Source organism: Oryzias latipes, chromosome 22 (genome assembly GCF_002234675.1).
Source record: "Oryzias latipes chromosome 22, ASM223467v1".
Classification (NCBI taxonomy): Eukaryota; Metazoa; Chordata; class Actinopteri; order Beloniformes; family Adrianichthyidae; genus Oryzias; species Oryzias latipes.
The window spans coordinates 19459909-19484012 of record NC_019880.2 but is presented as its reverse complement, the minus strand read 5'-3'; positions in this window follow the sequence as shown (position 1 = coordinate 19484012).

Genomic DNA, 24104 nt, shown 5'->3' with positions numbered 1-24104 from the left:
CATCATAGCAGCAAGTTGACAGGATAGTAGGTGCGCCCTAACGCAAGTGAGCAATCTTGGGAGCATTTCGGGCAGATAACTCAGGCAGTGCATTTACTTCGGTTACTCCTCAACTCACCTGTTCAGCGTCCTATTTAAGTCCAGGTGTGTAAGCTGTTCATCCTCCTTTACTGCAGCGCAGCGTTTGTCCCCCCACCCTCCTCCCCGGCTTCCACCTGTGAGCTCCGTTAGGGGTAGTTATTATCCAAAAGTTTATGGAAATTTGTCTCATGGAGTTGCACAGAGTCTTATGTCATACTAAAAGAATGTGAAATGCCAATTATAAAGGAATGTGAAATGCCAACTAAAGGAATGTGAAATGCCAATCTTAGAGGAATGTGAAATGCAAAACAAAGAATGTGAAAGCAAAACAAAAGATGTAAAAATAAATATTATGTCACGGTGCCTCTGTCAGCTCACCTCCCCCCTCCCAGCGCTTCCTGCTCTGCTGATTGGAACCAGCTGCCCATCATCACCTCATCACCTGCCGGTCTTCATTAGGAGTTCCACCCTGCATGAAGCTTTTTCTGACCATAACTACAAGAGAACTTTAATCATTCATTGATTGGATTAAAATATTATATCAAAACCCAAATCCATCAATCAGAACCAATAATCAGACTTTTGAAAGGTTTTTTGAGTGGAAGAAGAACCAGACAGGGTTGTCTACTCTTCCCCTCTCCTTTTGCTATATTTATTGAACTTCTGGCTGTAGTAAAGGAATCAAAACAAAATGCAACAATCATATAAAATTAGTCTTCATGCAGACAACATGTTACTTTTATTTATTTTACAAAATTTACATTCCATTAGCGAACAACACTTATTAATGAATTCTCCACCATCTCAGACTACTCAATTAATTGGAAGAAATCAGTTTTATTCTTACTGAACAGTAATGCAGATCAAAGACTCTGTAATTTGCAAAGCAAATACTTATTTCTTCCCTAAACTGTCAAAGCTGGTGCAGCTAGACTTAATTACTGAAAAGCACACAGGAGGATTTAACCCGCTGTGCTAATCGGCCTCTGTCCCTCATGGGCAAAGTAGCTACAGTAAAATTTAACTTTTCCCAAAGATTAATTATTTCTTCTCAGTTATCCTCACACAACCGCCACTTAAATGGTCCAAACCATTAGACTCAGCCACATCAAGCTTTTTATGGAACAATAAACCAGCTAGAATTAGTCTAAAAACTTAAAAAATCTAAAAAGCAGTGGAGGCTTTGAAATACCAAACTTCCACAACTACTTTCTTGCAAATAGATTACAGTACATCTTAATGGTTAAAAAACAATCCAGAAACCAACTCATGGATGGACTTGTAGCAGCAGTTGTAAGGAAAGATCAATCTGTCAGATCTACCATTTAGCAGCCAAACAATAAAAAAATAAAAAAACGACTTCTTCCAAAGTGGTAATATAAACACCACTTTAATAGCCTGGTGAAAATTTCTTAAAGACTCCTCACTTCAACCGTGCAAAATGACATCCATGTTGAACAACCCAGACATCCCTATATACAGAAGAATTTTACACTTCCCAACTTGGCAAGCAGGGGCTGTAACACTACTCCAGCACTTAATTATTGATAAAAGATTTATAACACCACGGGAACTACAAGAAAAACATGGCATAAATAACTTCTTAGAATACAAACAACTTAAAACTATAATTGATAAAAAGTTTAAATACAATGACAATGGTCTAAAAAAAAGGGTCAGCAACATTTATGGCATGAAGTGCCAATCTGAAATTTTCAGAAAGTGGTGGATACGAGCGCTGATTTGAATAAGTTCTTTTAAGCTGTGTAACAATTATACCAGATCTGCTGAGACGACAAGTATTACATCCGAAGGTGATATTCTGACACGAACATGATGGGAAGATATCTGTCCATCGATACACTGTGGGTTTGGAGGAGGGATGAAGCAGACAGGGAGCAATGTGGCCGTGTGCACGTGGGGTTGAGATACATGCATGCTGCCGAGGTGAACCGTGTGTTCATAAGGGGAACAGCCTTACTCAGCCTGACCAGCCAGACCAGGAGGGGGGGGGGGGGGAGACCCCCATGCCAGGGGCACCCCAGGTGACGGCACCCACGCAGGCCGGGAGGGGGGGACTGCCCACCCACCCAGCCAGGCGCAGAGGGGGGCCCTCCTACAGGGCAATTACTATACCAATGGTGATCAATTAACATCACCCAGTCCTTGGGGAAGACCCTTGACGCTACTGCCTACCTCACAACATGAGAGACAACGAACCACATGTCATGCCGGCTCAGACGTCGCCCGGCCAAACAATGTCTGCGTCAGGTGCTGGGGGACCAGAGCACCCTGATGGAAACTGGGCTACTAGAACAAGAAGTAAATGGACCAGATGTGAGAACAAGGTTCTTTTAGAATGCTCCTACTCAAGTAATCCCACCCAGAGGGGTTACATACAGAGAATGTGGAATGAATGGATGCTTCGGAACCCACAATCAAGGCTTACTGTCAAACAACTGGTAGCCCGATGCTGGAACATCCACAAACGGCAACTCCTATCACAACTTGACATTGAAGTGGTACAATACAATACCACGGGAGAGCCAGAACAGCAGGTCAGAGAGGACGCTATACCACACTCCCACCCTGAGCTTGGGTACACAGCCCCAACAACCACAGATACGCTGAGCGAGGCAGCAACTGACCTGAAAGACAAGATCATGTCAAGAATGAACACTAGGCAACCCCGAGACCAGCTACAACAGTTAAGTGATGTACTGCCTGACAGTCTTCTGAAAACTGTGAATGAAGCATTGGGGGCAATTCCTACCACAACAATCACAGAAACCAATGAACTGGTTTACACTTCAGCAGCAGTGATCCTTGAGATGCTTGGCTATAAGAGCAACCATGGGAGAAAACAATACCCACCATGGAAGCAACGGTTAGAGGGCAAATTCAAAGCAACTCAGAAGGATGTGAGTAAGCTGACAGAAGCTCAAAGAGGTACAATGAGAAAGCAAGTATCTAAGAAATACAGCCAGATGCCCATACCTAAAGCACTGGAAACCGCCAACCAAAGGCTCCTAGCCCTGAGCAGCCACCTAAAGAGGTCCACAACAGACAATGAAGCCAGATGGATAAACAGGCTGTTCGCAACTCAACCTACGAAAGTGTACGCTACGCTCAGTGGCAGGGCCAAAACAGCCGAGCAGATGCACCAAGGCTAGAAACTGAACAGTAATGGAAAAGTATGTGGGAGAAAGAGACAGCACATAACAGCAATGCCCAGTGGCTGGTCTCTGAGAGGAACATAGCAACCTCCCTGAACATCCAAGAAAGTCTCAGGTATGAAGAACTCGACAGCACCGGGCCCTGATATGATACATGCCTACTGGCTGAAAGAAACTCACCGCACTCCACAAGCGCCTGGCAGCACAAATGAACCTGCTGCTTAGAGATGGGACTCACCCCGAATGGCTAACGATCCTGATCCAGAAGGATTCCCTCAAAGGGTGCAGACCCATCCAACTACCGGCCAATAACCTGTCTCTCCACAACATGGTAGCTCATGTCAGACATCATTGCAACCAAGATAAATAGGCACATGGATCAATACATGAGCAACACACAGAAGGTCATTGGTAGAGACTCCAGAGGAGCCAAACACCAACTCCTGGTTGACAGAACAGTCGCTCAAGACTGCAGGTCACGACACACCAACCTGTGCACGGCCTGGATTGATTACAAGAAATCCTATTACTCAATGCCACACACGTGGATCACTGAATGATTGGAGCTGTACAACATCAACAGGACTCTAAGAGCCTTCATAGGAAACTCAATGAAGCTGTGGAAAAACACCCTTGAAGCCAATGGCAAGCCACTTGCACAAGTGTCCATCAAATGTAGGAAATACCAAGGTGATGCTCTGTCCCCACTGCTGTTCTGCATAGGTCTGAGCCCCCTCAGCCAAATAATCAACAAGACTGGCTATGGATACCGACTCAGAAACGGGGAAAACATCAGTCACCTCCTTTACATGGATGACATCAAGCTATATGCTAAGAGCGAGCGTGACATTGACTCCCTGATCCACAACACCAGGATCTACAGTACTGACATTGGGATGTCATTCAGGCTCGAGAAATGAAGCCGGAAGGTGTCAAAGAGAGGCAAGGTAGTCCACACAGTAGAGGTCTCACTCCCAGAAGGAACATTAGCAGACATCGAGGACAGTTACAAGTACCTTGGAGTTCCGCAGGCAAATGGTAACCATGGAGTAGGCAACAAGGAAAGCTGCAACAGCTAAATACCTCCAACGAGTAAGGCAAGTCCTGAGAAGCCAGCTCAATAGCAAAAATAAGACCCGGGCAATAAACAGCTACACAATGGCAGTTATCAAATACCCTGCAGGAATTATAAGATGGCCAAAAGAAGAGATACAGACCACTGATGTTAAAACAGGAAAGCTCCTGAGACTGCATGCTAGCCGCAAGGAAGGAGGCCGAAGACTAGTGAGCGTAGAAGCCACTATCCAGGATGAAACATCCAAGATGCAGGAATACATCAAGCTCAATGCCCCAACTGACCGTGTGCTCGGTGAATGTCTCAGGCCATGGAGAGCAGAGGATACAGTGCTGGAGGATAGATCCTCATGGGAGGATATACCCCTGCATGGGATGTACCACCGGACCATAACTGTGGTAGCTGATATCAAGAAGTTCTTCCAATGGCTGGAAAGGGCTGGCCTACAGGACAGCACTGAAGCACTCATCCTGGCAGCTCAGGAACAAGCCCTGAGCACCAGAGTGATAGAGGCTCAGATCTACCACACCAGACAAGACCCAAGGAATAGGCTGTGCAATGAGGCGTCTGAAACAATCCAGCACATAACTGCAGGGTGTAAGATGCTGGCAGGGAAAGCATAAATGGAGCACCACAATCATGTGGCTGGAATAATATACAGAAACATGTATGCAGAATATGGACTGGAAACCCAAGGTCAAAATGGGAAACACGTCTGAAGGTAGTAGAGAATGAGAGAGCAAAGAATCTGTGGGACTTCCAGATCCAGACTGACAAGATGTCAATGGCGAACCAACCACATATTGTAGTGGTGGATAAAAAACAGAGGAAAGCTGTATTGGTGGATGTGGCAGGGCGTAGCGATGGAAGGGTGTGAGGGGCTGGCTGGCTGGCTGGCTGGCTGTTTACACAAGAAGATCATGTGGAATGAAAAAACAAAATAGAACATAGGTGAAAAGAAAAACATTAGAAACATTAGAAAGGCTGATTGTTGCAGAATTTCATGGAGGGAAAAAGTGAAGCAAAAACAACCATAAGACATACAAGGAGCAGTATAATGACTCAAAAAATGCAGAAATCTATCCAAAAAAGGGGCAAAGAAATGATGAAAAGGATCAAAACTACCTTACATCACTATAAGGCATCTTTAAAAAAAACTTAAAAAGCCACAAAAACATCATACAGTAGAATAAGTAATATCATTTATACAACCACAAAGATCCTCTATTTAAAATGTGGAAGCACACCCACAAAGTGTGAGTTTCCCTTGTTTTTGTGTCCTTTTTGTCTTTATATGAATGTGTGCATTTACGTATGTCCACTCACAGTGGAGACGTAAGCACAGATGTGTGCCAGTGTGTGTAAGCAGAGACCACTGACTGCTCCCTGTAACTACTCTCATTTACCAATGAAACCATTGTGAGTTTGTGCTTTAAAAGCCGCCCCACAGAGTCAGCAAGATAACACTTTGTCAGAACCACTTAGCTCCTCAGGACCCTGTCTGAATCGGGATCACACACTGAGCCTGTATGTCTGTGATGTCGAGTGTGGTGTGTGCGGGGTCACCCACAGTGTCAGTGATTGATTTCAACTGCTTAACGTATTGCGCTAAATCAATGTGCTGTCAGTCCATATTACCCGGACAAAGACATGGACACACAAATCCAAAATGTCATTTTGTCCTTAATGTTTTCCAGCTGCTCTCTGGGTGTCTGACATTATAAACTAATTTCCCAGCACTTAGTAACCTTTAGCATTCATCCATTTTTGAAAGCTTTCAATCTGCTTAAGAACCTGACAGGTAACCTTTAACACTGAAAGCTGTAGTTGAATTTTTTAATGTTTGTTGAATGATAACTATTATTCAGGGTAGTTGTTTTATAAGTAGAAACATTTTGACTTCATTAAAATTAACTTTGAAAAGCAGTTTTAGAAATCCAGCCATGCCTATTGAGCAGAAGAAGCATTGATATTGCACACTGCATCAACACTGACAACTGTTATTAGTCAGATCAATGTCATCAACAACTGTATAAGAAATAAGAAAAGCATACAATTGTGCCAAACACTACATTATCTTAAACCCATTCAAGAGAAATTAAAGTTGCTTTGATATTGACACTGTATTGGATGGATGACGTTATTTAACCCTCACATAAAAAAACAAACAAACAAAAAACGGCTAAATTGGTTGATTAAGATTGACAGTTGTCCAAAGTCAGGGATTTTACAGGTACAGTTAAAGAACTACAGAATCTGTGGATGGACAAAATCGAAAATAAACATTTTTTTGTTAGTCTAATTTTTACACAGGGTAAGACTAGGCCTACAGATGTTTCAAGGCTATAAACCCCCTTACTACAGACATGAATATTATCACACTTTTTACTCTTGCTTAAACTGTTTAAGTTTCAAACTTCCGTAGGAAAACATGTCCAGTATTATAGAATTGATAAAAAAAAAGGTCTGTTTGCAATAAAAGATTTATGTAGATTTGGAAAGCTGCATTCTGTACAGGAGACATGAACACTCTACCACAAGACCAGCTCACTGGCCCCGAGACCTGAATCTTGTGAGTTTATATCCAGAACTAGTCATATCAAAGACTCGAAAAATAAGACCCAATTTATGCTCGACACTCAGCATAAAGGGCTTGGATTGGGGGGTTAACACTAAATGGTTCTCGAGAACGGCTGTGTCTGCAGCTCCCTGTTCCCCCAGTAGATGGGTCAAATGCGGAGAACAAATTCACACACCTAGGTGCATGACAACTACTGAGACTTTATTGACAAAGTCAACAGCCAATCAGTACACAGATCACCTTGGGGGGGCCTAGCCCGTGCCTGGGGTTGGTGTGGGGGGATGCTCAGAACTCCTGGGTGGGGGTGCTCTCCTGGGGCAGGGCCCTGTGTTGGGCGGCTGCTCTTCTGGTTAGGCTGGAGCTTGCACTCTTTGTCCCCCTATGCCTCCCTGCTCTCTGGTTTTGGGGGCCCCTGTGGCGGTCCTGCTTGCTGGCTGTGGCCTGGGTGGCAAATGCGATTGCCCGGCGGGAGGTTTTTCTCTATCTGCTACCGTGAGTCCTGGCTGCCGGTGCTGCTGTTGCGGGGGTCTTGGTGTGGGGATGACTGGGCACTCTCCCTCCTTCCTTCCTTTTCCATTCATCATCCACCTCACTGATAAACACTCACTCACATTCAAATTTATCATAGTATAATTGTATCTGAAGAGCAAATTTATCAACAGAAAATAAAGGATGACTTTTAATGTAGCTCCCATGACTGAAGCCTTTATATATTTCAGAATGACTACGTGTTTCCATCATTTTACAAATGTTTTCATTTTTAAAAATGAATTGGAGTGTTTTCAAAACTGGAATATATAAATTTGTCATTAACAGGAACTTGTTCATAAGTTGCTGTGCTGTTATTTCGTTTGGTATCATACCTGACTCCAAGGCGTATTTCACCTGGCTTAACTACACCTCATTTATCCCTAAAGTATTTCTTCCATTTGGTGTCAGAGTTTAACTAGCAAAAAGGATTATCCAAACTCTTAAAAAGGTTTTCTATGGCAGGCCTCGATGGATTACCAACAGGGAGTACGTTTAATACTTTGTCTTTTATATCAGACTGCAGATCTTCCACTAATTCCTCTAAATTTTCAATTGTGGACATGACAACTGTATGTAGCACATCGGTCCCCAAAAGATTGGCTATAACTGAGGCACACGTTTCTTTTTTCTAGGTGGACATTTTAAAAGTTGGCTTCTTTGTTTAGAAACTGAGATGAAGTACATGGTATTTCATAATTTGATGATATAGAATGAGAAATGGGTTCAATGCTGCGGTTAGAGGTATCCACAGTAGTAGCACTTGTGTTGACAAAGAATGTATCCTTAGAGGATGTATCCTGGATACATTCCGTGAATGAGTTTAAGGTGCCTAAACCAAAGTAAAACTGAAGCATAGGTTGACTTACAGAGAAAACACCTCAACATTTTGGCTAAATAGGCCAATTATGGCTTGTTTTAGCAGCTTTTCTCTAAGCTCCTTGATTCTTGGAGTTTCTACAGTTGTGCCCAAATCAATATTGTACACCATAGTCTGCAAAAATGTGCACAGACTAGACAGAGCATCATCATAGCTCACGTTGTAAACAAAATGGGTTGTGAACAGATTTTTGTCCAAGACAATGTAGAGGGTGAAAACCTGAGCTTTGGAAGTTCCTGTGCCAAGAAGGTATGGCTGATTTGTTACTTCAGTGATCAAGAGATGATCTTCAAGGCTTTTGTATGACTGAAACACAGCAGGAATTCACTCATATGAACAACTCATTTATAAATCGTTTATAAAGACTCCATCAAATAAAACTTTGTAGTACAAACATACCTTTCGGAATTTTACCAAATGATCTGTTGCCTCTTAAATAATTACCTTTTTAGTTTGCTTTCTGTCTGCTGGTTGGGGTGTGAGAAGATAGAGAAGGACCAGAAGAGAAGCTATGTGGCTGTCCCATGCTGGAGGCAGAATGAACAATATTTGTTGATATATAAGATTTTCTGACAACTCAGATGCCACCCTAACTATTTTAATGATAAGCATACCTGGTTCTTCAGGAGAGTCAGACCGTTCATTCAGGGCAGCCTTTAGGTACTTTTGTAGAAGAGTAGACCCTTTTAGGCTTCTTGCTTCTTGGATAACTTTTTCTTTAAAGCTTATGTTCCACCTTTCAAGGAATCTGGAAGCAGCTTCTGCTCCAAAGATTAGCAAGTAGTCTTTCAAGATCTAATTAATAAGAGAAAAGTATTTTAATACGATGTAACTAACTCCTATAAATTTATTTTTGTATATTTAGAGTTTATACTAACCAGTCCTTTGACATCCAAGAGGCGGGGAAACATTTAAAGAACATCAGCAGAGGTCTAAGGGTTTTGGGAGAATCTGTCCATGGTACTGCAAGGTTTCTCTCATCTTTTGGAAGACTAAATCACAGTTGGTTGTGTGTTGAAAGAGTGATATTGATTGCTTCTATGCATTCATCTGTGGTTCGCTGGTAATCAACAGTATCAATTATTCTAGGTGATAATGTGGGACCTACTCTGAGCTTTACTTTTTTTTGGGGTGTTGCGGAGGATCTGAATTTACGCTGAACAGTTTCTACACACCAAGTCTCAAAGTCTGTGTTGCTTTGGAAGTCAAAGAAGTCTTTCTGAAATAAGGGCAAAACTTTTGTTGAAATAGCTATCAATTTGAAATATTAATTCACTAAATTGAATTGAAATAGATATAATTGGCAGTTTCTCAACAGCATTTTATTTTTATTTATTCAGTTTCTCTATATAATTATTCTGGTCGGATTTAATAGATAAATACAACTACGTATCATCTGCATAACAGTGAAAATTAATGCTCTCTTTCCTGATTATGTTTCCTAGGGGCAGCATATAAAGCATAAGCAGGATGGGTCCTAAAACTGAGCCCTGTGGGACTCCGTAGCTAACTCAAGTGCACTGAGAGGATTGCCCATTTACATTAACAAACTGGTACCTATCGGATAAATAGGATGTAAACCACTGGAGGGCAGATCCTCTGATCCCTATGTCATGCTCTAATCTTTTGAGTAAAATACTGTGGTCGATAGTGTCAAAGGCTGCACTGAGGTCTAACAGGACCAGAATAGAAAGTAGTCCCTTTTCTGAGGCCAATAACAAGTCATCAGAGACTCTAACTAGTGCAGTTTCAGTGCTGTGGTGGGGTCTAAATTGATTGAAAATATTCAAAGTGGCTGTTGTCCAGTAGGTGGCGGTAAAGCTGGTTAACTGCAACTCTTTCTAGGATTTTTTAAATAAAGGGGACGTTTGATATTGGTCTATAGTTGGCCAGGTTGCTCGGATCTAAACTGGGCTTTTTCAAAAGAGGTTTAATAACTGCATATTTAAAAGACTGTGGCACATAACCTGTTTCCAGAGAGGTATTGATTATCATTGGTATGGATTTATTGGGGGTCCTGGTTTGCGGCGCCTTCCATCCGTGAAACCAGGGTTCGAATCCGGGCTGCTCCCTATTCCCTTCTCTGCTGCTGTGCCGGTCCCAAGCCCGGTTGGATTGAGAGGGTTGCGTCAGGAAGGCCATCCGGTGTAAAAACATTGCCAAGTTAACCATGCGACTCATCCTCATGGGAGGGTTGTTTCGCTGTGGCAACCCCTGATGGGAGAAGCCGATAAAAGAAGTATGGATTTATTAATTAGGGGGAAGGTTTCTTTAAAAAGTATAGTGGGAGCTGGGTCTAAGAGACGAGTTGAGGATATCGAGGACGTAATGACTGATGCTTTTTCTGCTTGATCCACACTAGTGAAGTAGTCTAATGTTACAGAGGCTTCTATGGATGCCTCCACTTCTACCACTTTAGCCTGCTCTGGGCTGATAGGAGGAATAACTTGATTCAACTTATGTCTAATATTTGATATTTTATTATCGAAAAATGTAAGTAAAATCATCAGAGCTGAGAGAAACAGGACAAAGTGGTTCTACTGAGCTCTGACTGCGAGTAAATCTAGCAATAGTACTAAAAGGAAATCTTGGATTATTTCCATTCTCTGATATTAAGGTTGAATAGTAATGACTTCTATCTCTACGCACGGCTTTTTAAAAAAAAAACAATTTAATAGGCTACGTTTCCAGGTATTCAGAGACTGCTCTGAACCGGAGCGGCACCATTCTCTTCCCAACTTACGGGTTATTTGTTTAAGAGAACGTGTTTCAGTGTTAAACCACGGTGCTACTCGGTTTTGTCTAACAAGCTTAGGTTTCATGGGGGCAACAACATCGAATGTACTCCTGAGGGCTTGTAAGGCATCATTAACAAATAGGTCATTTATACTAGGACTAATGCTATGGGGGCAAGGTCATTTATACTAGGACTGATGCTAAGGGGGATGGTCTCAGAGTATTTTTTCAGAATTTTACTAAGAATTGGTTGAACTGTGACTTTAAACTCAGACACAGAACAATAGAATCTAAAACAATAGTCGACAGGAAGTCTGAAAATTCCTGGATTTCTGATAGTTAGCATTACTGGGGGGGGGGGGGGGGGGGGGGGGGGTTGCTTCATTCAGTCTTACATAGTCATCCTGTTGGAGCCAAGTTTCTGTTAAGGCTAGTAGACTAAGTTTGTTATCATTGATTAGGTCATTGACTAAGAGGGACTTAGAGGAAATGGATTGAGTGTTTAATAAACCACATTTAATTACATCATAATTCTGCTTGTGTGTACTGGTGTCTGTCACTGTAAGGTTACTGTGTCTCACTCCTTTCACTTGCCTTTCAGCACTTAAGTTAAAGCTAGGAACTGCTTGACTTTCCCTGCATGGGTTTTGCACATGCACTAAGGGAGGCTCAGAGGAGAGTCGTATACTGCTGCTCAGCACCCGGGTCTCATAATACAGTGAACAAGTTTCTCTTGTTCTCTGTTTTAAGAATTTTTTATAGAGGTTTTTGTCATGGTTTGAGTTTGTTTTGTCTTGGTTTTTGTTTTAGTTCTTGTTCTGTCTTGTTTGGTTCTGTTTCCTGTTTTATTTTGAAAGGTTTCCAGTCTTGTCTTGTTTCTTGAGTGTTACTTCCTTTGGTCCCCATCTGCCCTGATCGTGTTCACCTGTGTCTTGTCTGCCCTGTCTGTATTTAAGTCTTGTCTCTGCCTTCCTCCTGTGCTGGTCCATTAACTCTGTTATAGTGTTCATGTCATCCTGGCCTGTCTTACTCCTCAAAACACCTAGTGATTAGTTCATTGTATAAGTCATTAACTGCAAAATGGTTGATCAAGTTGTCATATGAGACAAACATATTTCTATACATCTCCATTATATGTTTTTGTCTAAATCTGTCCTGAATTGGTAAATTGCTCTCAGGTGACTTGACTTCCTCTAACAAAGGTGCATATCATTGACAATCAATGGGCAAGTATATACTGTATATGGCTGAAGCACAACAGAATGTTCTATGTCTGACAATGGAAGGACAAGGAATTGGACGGGGTCAACAGCCAGAGAGAAGAAGAAGAGGAAGAGGAGTGAGGCTGCATGGTGGAGGGGTTAGGGGGCAAAACCGAGGAAGAGGCCGAAGACATGTACGTGTTCCTGATGAGATAAGAGCTACACTTGTAGACCATGTTGTCAACCATGGGCTCACAATGGCTGAGGCTGGTAGAAGGGTGCAGCCAAATGTTGGGAGAACAACAGTGTCCTCAATCATTCAGACCTTTCGTCGAGAGAACAGGTATGTAATCTAAAATATGAACTGTTCTGTGATGCTTCATTCAATATTACAGTATTTTTTACAATATGTAAAGCTTTTTGCAATATTCAGTAAGTACTGTAAGTAGGCCTACATTTTATACAGTGACATTTTATCTTCCTGGATATTGCATTTTGCATTACTGTATCTTTTCTACATAGGACTGCAAGACAACTTCACAGGGGCGGCAGAGGGCCTCTTTTCACTGCTCAACAGGAGGAGGCTATTTGCACCATGGTTGTAGAAAACAATGCGATAAGACTAAGGGAGATAAAGAGTGCCATTATAGAGGACAACAACATATTTGCAAATATTCAGACAGTCAGCATCTCAACCATTGACAGAGTGCTGAAAGGAAACCAGATGAAAATGAAGCAGCTTTACACTGTTCCATTTGAAAGAAATTGTGAAAGAGTGAAGGAACTACGCTACCAGTATGTACAGGTAAATGCATGGACATGCAGCAAAGTACTGCACAGTAAACACTATGTATGTCATACAATGATATACATTACAGTGAGCGTGTTTTTACACATTACACAAATCTTTACACATTTGCTATGGCTGTAGAAAAGTAATGCAATATGTGATTTATACATTTGATGTAACTCTATCTTGGCCAAAATGTAAATTCTTGTAATTCATAAAACTCATTTTGTGTCTCCTGTATTTAGCGCATGATGGAACTTGAAGCAAGTGAACAGCCGCACAGCTTCATCTACATGGATGAGGCTGGCTTCAACCTAACAAAAGGCAGAAGGCGTGGCCGAAATATCATCGGCCACAAGGTTACAGTTGATGTGCCAGGCCAACGGGGCGGGAACATAACCATGGGTGCTGCCATCTGTGACAATGGTGTGCTTACTCATCTTCCCATAATAGGTCCATACAACACAGAACATCTTATAACCTTTCTAGAAGCTCTCTACAGAGATCTCATCCCTGAAGAAGAGAGGGGTCAGAGTGGAGATCACCTGCCAACGTATGTGATAGTTTGGGACAATGTGAGTTTTCATCACTCCAACATAATCAGGCAATGGTTTGCAGCCCACAACAGGATGCGGATGGAGTTCATTTCACCCTACTCTCTATTCCTTAACCCTATTGAGGAATTTTTCTCAGCATGGAGATGGAAAGTTTACGATCGCCAGCCACATACACAAATGACCCTCCTGGCTGCCATGGATGCAGCGTGTGATGACATCACAGCAGAAGCCTGCAGAGGCTGGATAAGACACTCTAAAAGATTCTTTCCACGCTGCATCGCAAGAGAGGATATTCGCTGTGATGTGGATGAGAATTTGTGGCCTAACATACAGGAACGACAAGAGGTGTAGGAAGACCACACCAATTCGCACTGCACTGCCTGTACTGTACGGTTCCGGGTTCCGGGCAGGGCGCGTGGCGTGCCTCTCTGCGGATACAACTATCTTCAAATTACTTAAGTTGATTTTCTACAAAAAAAAAGAGAGCTGACCATGGCCCCTAAGAAAACCCAGGAATACGAAGACCTCAAAAAGACTCTTGATGATATTCAAGCTACGATGAAAAGCTTTATTGATCAGGTGTCGGCTAAGCTAACGCCACTTTTGGAAATGATGGAAGAGTTCCGAAGATTTCGGCTCAAAACGAGCAACTGGAAAGCCGGGTCGACATTCTGGAGAAAAGACTGGACGATGTGGAACAGCAAGTAAGGATGAATAATGTCATTCTCACTGGAGTACCAATCAAGCCTCGAGCGAAACTGACAGCAGGAGCAAGCACTGCTAATGCTAGCGCTAGCGTAGCTAGCAGTGCTAATACGGTGATCGGGGCAGAGTCTCTGGAACAGCAAATACATTCATTTCTCACATCTAAAGGGATTTCCCTGGATCTCAACACCATCGAGACCTGCCACCCGCTCCCCAGGAGAAAGGAGACGGATAAACCAGCGATCCTCATCAGATTTGTGAATCAAAAACACAAGCTAGCTCTGAATCAATGTAAAAATCTCAGAGGATCTGCTGTTTATCTGAACGACCATCTGACCAGAAGGAATGCTGAAATCTCCAAACATGCGAGGCTTCTCAGGAAGCAGAAGCAGATCGAGAACACTTGGGTTAAAGGCTGCAGGATTTATGTCAAACCACTCGGTCCACCGGACCGGTCCAAGGTTCTGGTTGTGAACACCATGAAGGATTTTGAGAAGTGCTTGATTACGGTTGTCGTAAACAACATGCAGTAATAAATCAAAGAGCCAAATAATTTCAAGAAAAATGACACCTGGATTCATCACTTTCTCCATCGTCTGACGTCACCTGAATAACAGCAGAGCTCTGACATGCAGACAACTTGACCTCAACTTTCACCGCAGCTGTTATCAGCTGAAGAAGGATATGGACCTGAATCTAATGTCTGCAGACATAACATCGAAGAGAACTATTAACTCTGTTTTGAACCCAGAAGATCAGCTGTCATTCAGCAGAAGAAGAAAAATGCCAACCTTGGACAATCGACAGATTATGGACCCTTTTATTTTTTCCCTTACAACATTACTTTAATATATATAAAAAAAAGAAAAAAATATATAAAAAAAGTAAAACAAATGATTAATCAAATATTGAAAATGTTTAAATTGATCAATGTTTAATGATATTACTTCACTTGCTCCAAAAATTCATAAATTGATTCAAAAATCTTTCCTAATGTAGCATAATTTTGCACGTTTTTAACTTTTGATACTTGATGAAATTTTGCTATGAAAATTCCTGAAACAGTGTTGTGTCTATTTTACTGATAGACCGATGATTACTGTTTTAATCATATGAATGACTTTAATAAGTAACTTAATCTGCATATTGTCATGGTTTGGGTTTGTTGTCTTGTTTTTCGTCCTTGTTCTGTCTTGTTTGTTTCTGTTTCCTGTTTTATTTTGAAAGGGTTTTCTGTCTTGTCTGGTTTCTTGAGTTTTACTTCCTTTGGTCCCCATCTGCCCTGATCGTTTTCACCTGTGTCTTGTCTGCCCTGTCTGTATTTAAGTCTTGTCTCTGCCTTCCTCCTGTGCTGGTCCATTAACTCTGTTATGGTGTTCATGTAATCCTGGCCTGTCTAGTCCATGTACCTGTTTCTTGCCTCGTCCATGTTTCATGCCACGCCAAGTAAGTTTTTGTTTTTGTTCTGTGAACCTGCTCTGCAGCGGCTTTTGTTTTGTATTAAACCAGGGGTGTCAAACTCATTTTCACTGAGGGCCACATCAGCATAGTGGTTTACCTCAAAGGGCCAGATTTAACTTACACTTATATTTTTCATTACATTTAGTATATGTAACTACTCCTTAATGTTAAACAACTCATTATCTATTTACTATAACCTTTTAAAGTGACAGTTACAGTTGCATAGAAAACATATGTTTGTTTGTTACTTTAGCATAAATCCTTTTACATTTTCTTTCTGCTTATTAAAACCCACATAACTCCATTTATGATCAAATTGTCAAAGTGAATAAATAATAATAACATAAAACTGAGCTAGAAAGAACATGTATTACATGTTACATTTTGTCTGCATAAAGACATAAGACCTGCAAACACTGGATAATTACAACAGCAGCTACACATAAATAATATGTAATCAACTAAAGAAAATGTTTATTTTGAGAAATTAAAAACTATTGCGCTCTCGTGGGCCACTTAAAATGACATGGCGGGCCACATTTGGCCCCCGGGCCTTGAGTTTGACACGTGTGTATTAAACCCTCTAGTCCCTGAACCGTGTGCCTCCGCCTCTGCGTCTGGGTCCTACCGGCTCTCGAGCCACCCCCACGCCGTGACACATATTTTAGATGACTGATCTGCATTTGTCATGTTGATTTCTAAAATAGTTATTTTTTACATAAGTAATTAATCTTTGTCATGTGCTTTATCGATACCTTATGATTTTTAATTTTGTCTGATTAAAAACTGGAAACCGGATATTGATAAATCATGTAATAAAATGGTTATAGTATAACGGGGTGGGATTATATAAGTTTGCTTCCTTCCACTCCCTTTCAAGCAATATTTATTAATACCTCTAATTATCACACATTTGATTAGTTACTTTATGAACGTACAACTGATGATTATATTGCTTTGGTGTATTATTTCTACTTAATTGCTTGAAATAAAACATTGCAAATCGAAACCATTTCAAATCAAAATATGATAATTTGTGGTCGCTGATTTGATACAGTCGATATTTATTAATTTTGAACGATCCGATTCACTGACCTAAAATGAATCCACGACATCTTTACCCAAAACTTCAACCACTCTGACTCATAGATAAATACCTGACTCATATTGAACAGTGCAGGTGAAGTTTTCCAGATTCCTTTTATTTCTTGCAAGATAATCAAGTGTAAATTAAACATGTGTACAAACAAGTAAGCAAAACTTAATGTCAAATCTATTCACAGATTAATTTCCTTGAAGTTCCACCCTCCGCTCCATTCATCATGTTGAAACCCTGCAGTCAGCAAACCAAACCTTTAACCCTCCTTATGTCTGTAATTATGAATAACTTAGTCATTCATAGCTCAACGGTTATGTCAGCTGAGCGTGCATGCTGAGGTCATGAGTTCCAGATCAGCCTCTCACAATTTTTGCCTTGTGTTTCTTTTCTTCTTATGAGGTATGTTTTGCAGTGTCAAGAAAGCAAGAACTTGATGCTGCATTGGTGGATATGATTGTAATGGACTAAAAAGGCCCTTCAAATCAGCAGGAGGATGGTGGTCTCTGGGCCCTGCTGGACAGGTATGTTGGGGCTCAACAAAAGGTGACCAGCACAACTGCCAGTGCAACAGTGGAGGTTCAGAGGTACAGTAAACATGATACTCATCATTTATGCTCATTTTAAACTGGTGCATGAAAATAGGCTATTAATTGCTTTCTAGATGCTTAAAAGAACCCCACATCCCAAAAACTGAGGACCCACTGAGATACTGGGTTACCCACAAAGTTTTATACCCGCATCTCTACAAGCTGGCAATGAAGTTTTTCACACCAGCTTTGTCTGTACCTTGTGAGAGGATTTTCTCCAAGGCTGGTGAAGTTGTCAGCCAAAGACAAAACAGGCTGAAACCCAGCAGCGTACAAAAAATTCTGTTTTTAAATAAAAATCTATGAAATATATCCCACACAATTTTAGCTATGCCCTGGTTCACAAGCACACCTCTCACTTTATAGTTAGCATTCACAATGTAACACAAGCACTTCTCACAGAAATCTTCACACATTGTGTTGTTTAATGTTTCTTTTTATTATAATTTCCACATTGAAGTGTTACAAGGAGAAGGTTAGTTGAAGTAGATGATATACATCCAGTCCACCACCAGATGCCGCTGTTCTGTGTGGTTTCAAAGCCCCAAATGGTTCCTCATTTTTCCAGCACAATTACAAGAACACCTTTGAAAGCTTCATGGGGCTTCTATTCCCATGCAGCCAAACATAAAAATGAGTTAGGGAGACAGCTGTCCCAGCCACAAGGACTGTCAGAGGCAGAAGCTCCCTGCTAAGGCTGCCTTACAAGGTCTAACTACTCAGATGAAATAAACAAAGCCCACAAATAAAAATTATCATTGTTCAATCCCAAACTAAACTAGCAAAACCAAGCAGCGTAAAGGCCCGTACACACCGGGACGAATATTCGCCAGGCGTTATTCGCCAGCGTTTTTCGCCACGTTTTTTGTGTTCACACCCAGGCGATTTTCGCTGACGATGAGTGGAGTGAACATGCAATTTCATTCCCTGACATTAGATGGCGCTTAATGTAAAACAGAAATACTCCTGTACACAAGGTGGCGCTGCGCAACTTTACGCTTCTTAAAGTCGCTTTTCACTCAGAAGAAGAGAGCAAGTATTTACGCGCTTGTCAGAATCAAACAAAGAAAACATGAATATTTCAAGCACCAGTAGCTCCAACTGGTGCTTGGTTCGGGGATGTTTTAGAATGTCCGTCATTATTGCTTCGCGGCTGTGTAGACGCTACTTGGCGTCTATCTTCTTCGCTATGTGTGCTCAGCAAGGCAGTTTTGTGTTTGAGCGCCCCCAAGTTGTGTTTTACTGTAACTTCAGAAGCTCCAGACACGTGAGCAAAAGCGCCATTCTCATTGGTCGAGTAGATTTCGACGCGACGCGTCGAAAAAAAAAAAACGAACCCGAGGCGTTTTTTTTTTTTGACGCTTTAACGCGTGGCGTTTTTTCGCGTCGGTGTGCACACTCTCATTGGTGCCCTTTGTTTAGTCACGAGGCGTTAAACGTCGGCGAAAATCGCCGGCGAAATTCGTCCCGGTGTGAACAGGCCTTAAGACTGCTCACACTCAGCTCTCTCTGCCTGCCTGAGGGCTCCTCTGAGTTAAATAGCCAGCAGGTGTTAATCAGGATGATTGGTCACCAGCTGACCTCTAAGCAGAATAATAGGGCAGACTAAGGGTGAATAACAGTGCGTTTACATAGACTTTTCATTGGAAGTGGGCGCAGAAAAGACCGTTTGAGTGATTGAGCAGGTTTAGATAATGGGTGAAGCAAAGTGTCCTAAATTGTTGTTTTGTGACTCTTTTGTGACTTTTATTTATTTATTTATTCATTTATTTATATATTTTGTTTTTGTCTCAGGCTTCCACACAAACAATAAAAGTGTTTGCTTCATTTAGGTTCTCCAAGAAACATCAGATGATTAAATAACACTACTGTCATGGCCTTTTGAAAATTTTAGTCCTTTAACCATAGTCTAAGTGCTTGCAAAATATGTCCCCAATTCTTCAATCTCACTTTCTTGCTCTACTTGTCATTTACTTTTTCCACCTATTTTCAGACTCTATTTACTTCTCTCTTTTATTTTCTTATTTTTTCCCTTAGTTGGCTTTCTATTTGATTCATGACTTGTAGCCAAGCGCATATGCTTGTGTTGTCTTGAGGCGGGTAGAAGGGATAGTATTTCATCAGAGGGCCAAGAGGGCCACTCACACAACGCGTGTACACACATAACTGAAAAGCATCAGAGCACAAAAACTCTGGTGTTTGCAGCATTGCTGCTCTTATATTACTACTATGGAGTTAATTCAGTCTCAATAATCAGAAATGCACACAACCAGTTTTACAAATGCACACGCTCCGATTCACAAATGTCATTTTATGCAAACGTGAAAAATAAATTCGGAAATACACACCCTGTGTTTCACAAACACACAGATTGTGTTTCACAAATGCACACTAAATGTTTTACAAATGCACAATAAGTGTTTCTCACAAATGTGCACACTGTGTTTCACAAAAAACATTTTAGAAATTCACAATAAATGTATCAGAAATACACAGTAGGTGCTTCACAAACATGATTTTTAGGTACACATGTGATGTGAACTCACAGATCATTCGAACTGCAGAATGTGCATTCAAAATCCCGTTCTCGTTTGTGAATCTCCCCGTGTGTGTGAGAGATTTTTCTACGGTGAATATTGAGACTCATCTGACGGAGCGGGTCAACTAATCTCACCATTGGCTAGTGAATCTGTCAATCAAACTCATCGGGAAAGCAGGCGGGTTCGCTTTTAGCCAATCGAATGGCCCCTTACACTTTCTCTACGCTTTCTGCGGGTGGCAAAAGCCCCGCCCATATTTGATTCTGTACCAGTCGGTCGTTAGCGTGTTAGCCTTAGCATGGCTTGTCGGTTTATTGCCTTCGGTTGTCAAAAATTACTGGCTTGTGCAACTTTTCAGTGGACCTGGAAGCAAGGCAACAGTGGTTGAATGCAGTTGTCTTAGAATCCATCGAACTCTGTACTGGTCATGAGATTTAAAATGAATGTTTCACTCGGGATTGTTTGTACGTTATTCTCTTAGCTTTCATGCTAGCGTCATTTCAACACTCAGACACGGTTTTGATCATATGAAGGTGGAGGAGAAAAACCTGCAACTTCCACAGTAGGTTCTGTGGAGAAACTGGCATCACTTTGCTCCGTACCACATGGGACTACATTACCTCAAGTTCATCTCACTGTCAATCACAGATACCCAATACACATCCCCTGCTCAGCCCGAAGTCACTTTGCTGGACCTTAATTTTATTTTTTTAATAACTCAAATGTCATTGATTTTATATTGTAACCATATACATATACACCTCTTGGCCAGGTCACCCTTGCAAAAAAGATCCTCATCTCTCTGGGTTTTATAGCTGGTTAAATACTAAACAACAAAAGATGGTCATAGAACAACAAAGTGCAAACATTCACCCTTTATTGCAGAGTAAAATTCAGAGAAAACATGGACAGATTAAAACATCAAAATTTAAGCAAATGTGGAATCTCTACTGATTTGAATTTTATTTAAACTGGAACTAATTTTCATAACTTCCTTACATACAATGAAGTCCCTTGAACAATACAACAGTATTGATTTGAACTCTGTCTTGCTCCCCTCAGTCTCTCTTCTTCTGTATGTAATTATGTCGCCTAAATTAAGTTCTAAACACACTGGACAGTAAAGATGTAGGTCCACTCCCAAACGGTCTGAATTCCACAATGGATTGATGTCGTCTTGCAGTTCCAACATTTGTGGACCCAGAAGAGGACTGTCCCATACCAGGACATTGATCCCAGGATGAGGTTCAGTCATGGATCCACTCTCCTCCCATTCAATCTCTGGAACCAGCATACCCTGACAAAAAAAAAAAAAAAAAAAGATACTGTTTATGAACAGCACTGTTTTTTTTGTGTTTTAGATTATGTAGGAACAGTGACCGACTAATAATAACTTATATTGTTGCTGGCAGGCAGACCTCATATCTCCATAACTGTTTATAATTTGCAAATAAGTGAACCTTAACAAAGTAGTGACATTAGTACATCTGATGGCTCATAATGCCATGCATTGTGATGCATTTTGAACTTGCAGATGTGCTATTCTTCCTACAAACAAACAACTTAGGGAAATTGTTTGCACCACACAACAATAATCCTTTTCATTCATTTTCGATGAAAATTCACTGTAGTCATTATGATTTCATGATACTCTTCTTGATACTTTCCACTTTAGTCAAACTGCACACAAATCAGTTGTCCAGTACAGTGAGATTAAATAAAGCATTTACCCGGGGATCAGAAACAGGGTTCTGGGTCAAGCCCAACTGCCACAGCTGATTTGGTGTCATGCTTTGCTCCGTCCTGATTGGATGGCTGTCCCACGCGTCACTAAAGACATCCAAACTGGCCTGAATGCGTGGTAGAAAAATGTAATGGCAGCAGAATACGTGATGTGACTGATATTGAGCAAGTCTTGGTCCTCAGGAGAGTGCAGGATGTTGTAATATAAACCAGTAACACTCACGAAGACATCACACCAGAGGAGCTCAATCCTGTATTTGAAAAAAAGCAAAAATAAATATTATATTGTCAGATTTATTTTTAATACATCATTCACTTTTATGTATCAGGGCTCCAGACTAACTTTTTTCACTAGGAGCATAGTGGCCCCTAACTGAAAATTTTAGGGGCACAACCAGAAAATTTAGGGGCGCATACCGTAAATCAACATTCTAACCAAATCTACTAATTTCCACTGTATTACAAATAAATACTTTAATAATAGATGCAGAAATTACAATGTGCTGTTTCTAATTCAGTGTCATATTTTATTCTGCACTTTTGAAGATGCAACATGAAGGTAAACTGACAGCACCATCGCTGTCACGACAGTACAACTAAGTAAAAATAGTAAAAAAAATACCATACTTTTAGAATAAAAAAAAGTTTTTAGTAACAAGTGATTACCGTAGTAACCTTTCGTAATTTCACAGTTTCAAACAATACTTAAATGTATGTAAATATTAGAGGATGGAAATTCATGTTGGTGACACCAAATAGGTTCAGCCAAGATGCACAATAAGCGTGTTTGAGATCACCCAGATGGACGCAACACTGCACAGATCACCTGGTGTGTGACGTATATTTTTGTTTTTGCTCCAACATCACCTGTCAATCAAAACAAAAATATCACGAGAAAGGGGTGAGAGCAAGACACCAATCAGAGCGAACGCAGCTGGAAATTTAGTATTGAACTGACTAAAAGCTGCCCTACAGACTAAAAAACAATGCATTATGGGACATGCGTCCTGATGGGTTTTTTGTAGTTCACTGATCAATTAAAATAATTTAAAATACCAACTGATTAAAAAAAGGCTACATCCATTACAAAACATTAAAATAATTATAAAAGATGTAATATCACAGCTCATACTTAGGGGGAGAGGCATATTAAAACGAAATTGAATGTTAAGGACAACTCCTAATTCCTGGTCTCTTTCAGTCTCGCTGCAGCTTCGATTTCATGCGAGTTTGAGACCCCTGCTGTACACTCTGGCACTGGTACACTAGCTGCAGGTCGGAAGAACGAATCAATAGTTCGCTTGCTCATAGCTCAGACGCACATATCAAGTTGTGATGATATTTGTCTCCGTTTCCTTCCCACGGATGTTTACGCGCGCTCGATTATCTCTAGGCCCCGCCCCTCCACATATTTTAGCCACTTGCAGTGACTTTCCCTATTCTTCTCACACGCATTGGCCGCCTCAGGCATCACTCAATGAAACGCGAGTGTGTGCTCGCGTGTGCTCCAGTCTCATGAGTATTCGCGCGAGTGTGTGTGTCTGCCTGCGTGCGTGTGCGCTCGCGTCTCATTGATGATTTCATCTCTCATTTCATCGATCATTGACGTGCTCCTTTCATGTTTAATGTATAAAAAATACGGAGGGTGGAGGAGGCAAATTTACTGGTAGCACATGTGCGACTGGGTGTAAAATTCAGTCGCACACTCTCAAATTTTGGTCGCAAAATGCGACCAAATGGACGCAGTCTGGAGCCCTGTGTATATATTAAAGCTTCTAAAACTAGGTTCAACTCACCGTTGATTGTGTGTACACTTTTCCCACAATGAAGCCGTTTGTGTCAGTTGTACGTACTGTGAGCATCAACTCGGCTATGCCCACATTTTCTCCTCCGTGATCTCCTCTCACCCTGACAATAACATGAAAATCATGTCTCAAACACATAATTACAAATGCATCGCCAATACGGTACACATCAGTTTAAAATGTAATGTTCTTATGTATGATGCCAATAAGTAGAATTTCTAGGTTAAAAAAATTGCAGGAGTGGGTTACATGTATCACTGGGGAAAAAAATGAGGTGAGAGAGACTGTTAAGGGGGGGTAAAATGTTATTCATGAGGGGAAAGTTTTAGAGTTGCCTTTGTTTATGGAGAGGAGTCTAAAAAAAGTAATTTTATTTTTGTACAAATAACCAAGTACTTATACTGCCTGATATGTGAATAAAATATTTCTTTATGAATGACATGAATACCTCAGAGGAAAGCCATAAACGTTCACAGCGTCACTGAAGAAGGCCAAGTGGGTGTCTGCACAGTTGTTGTCTGCTATCTTCTCAGGTACAAGATCTATGGAATACAAGTA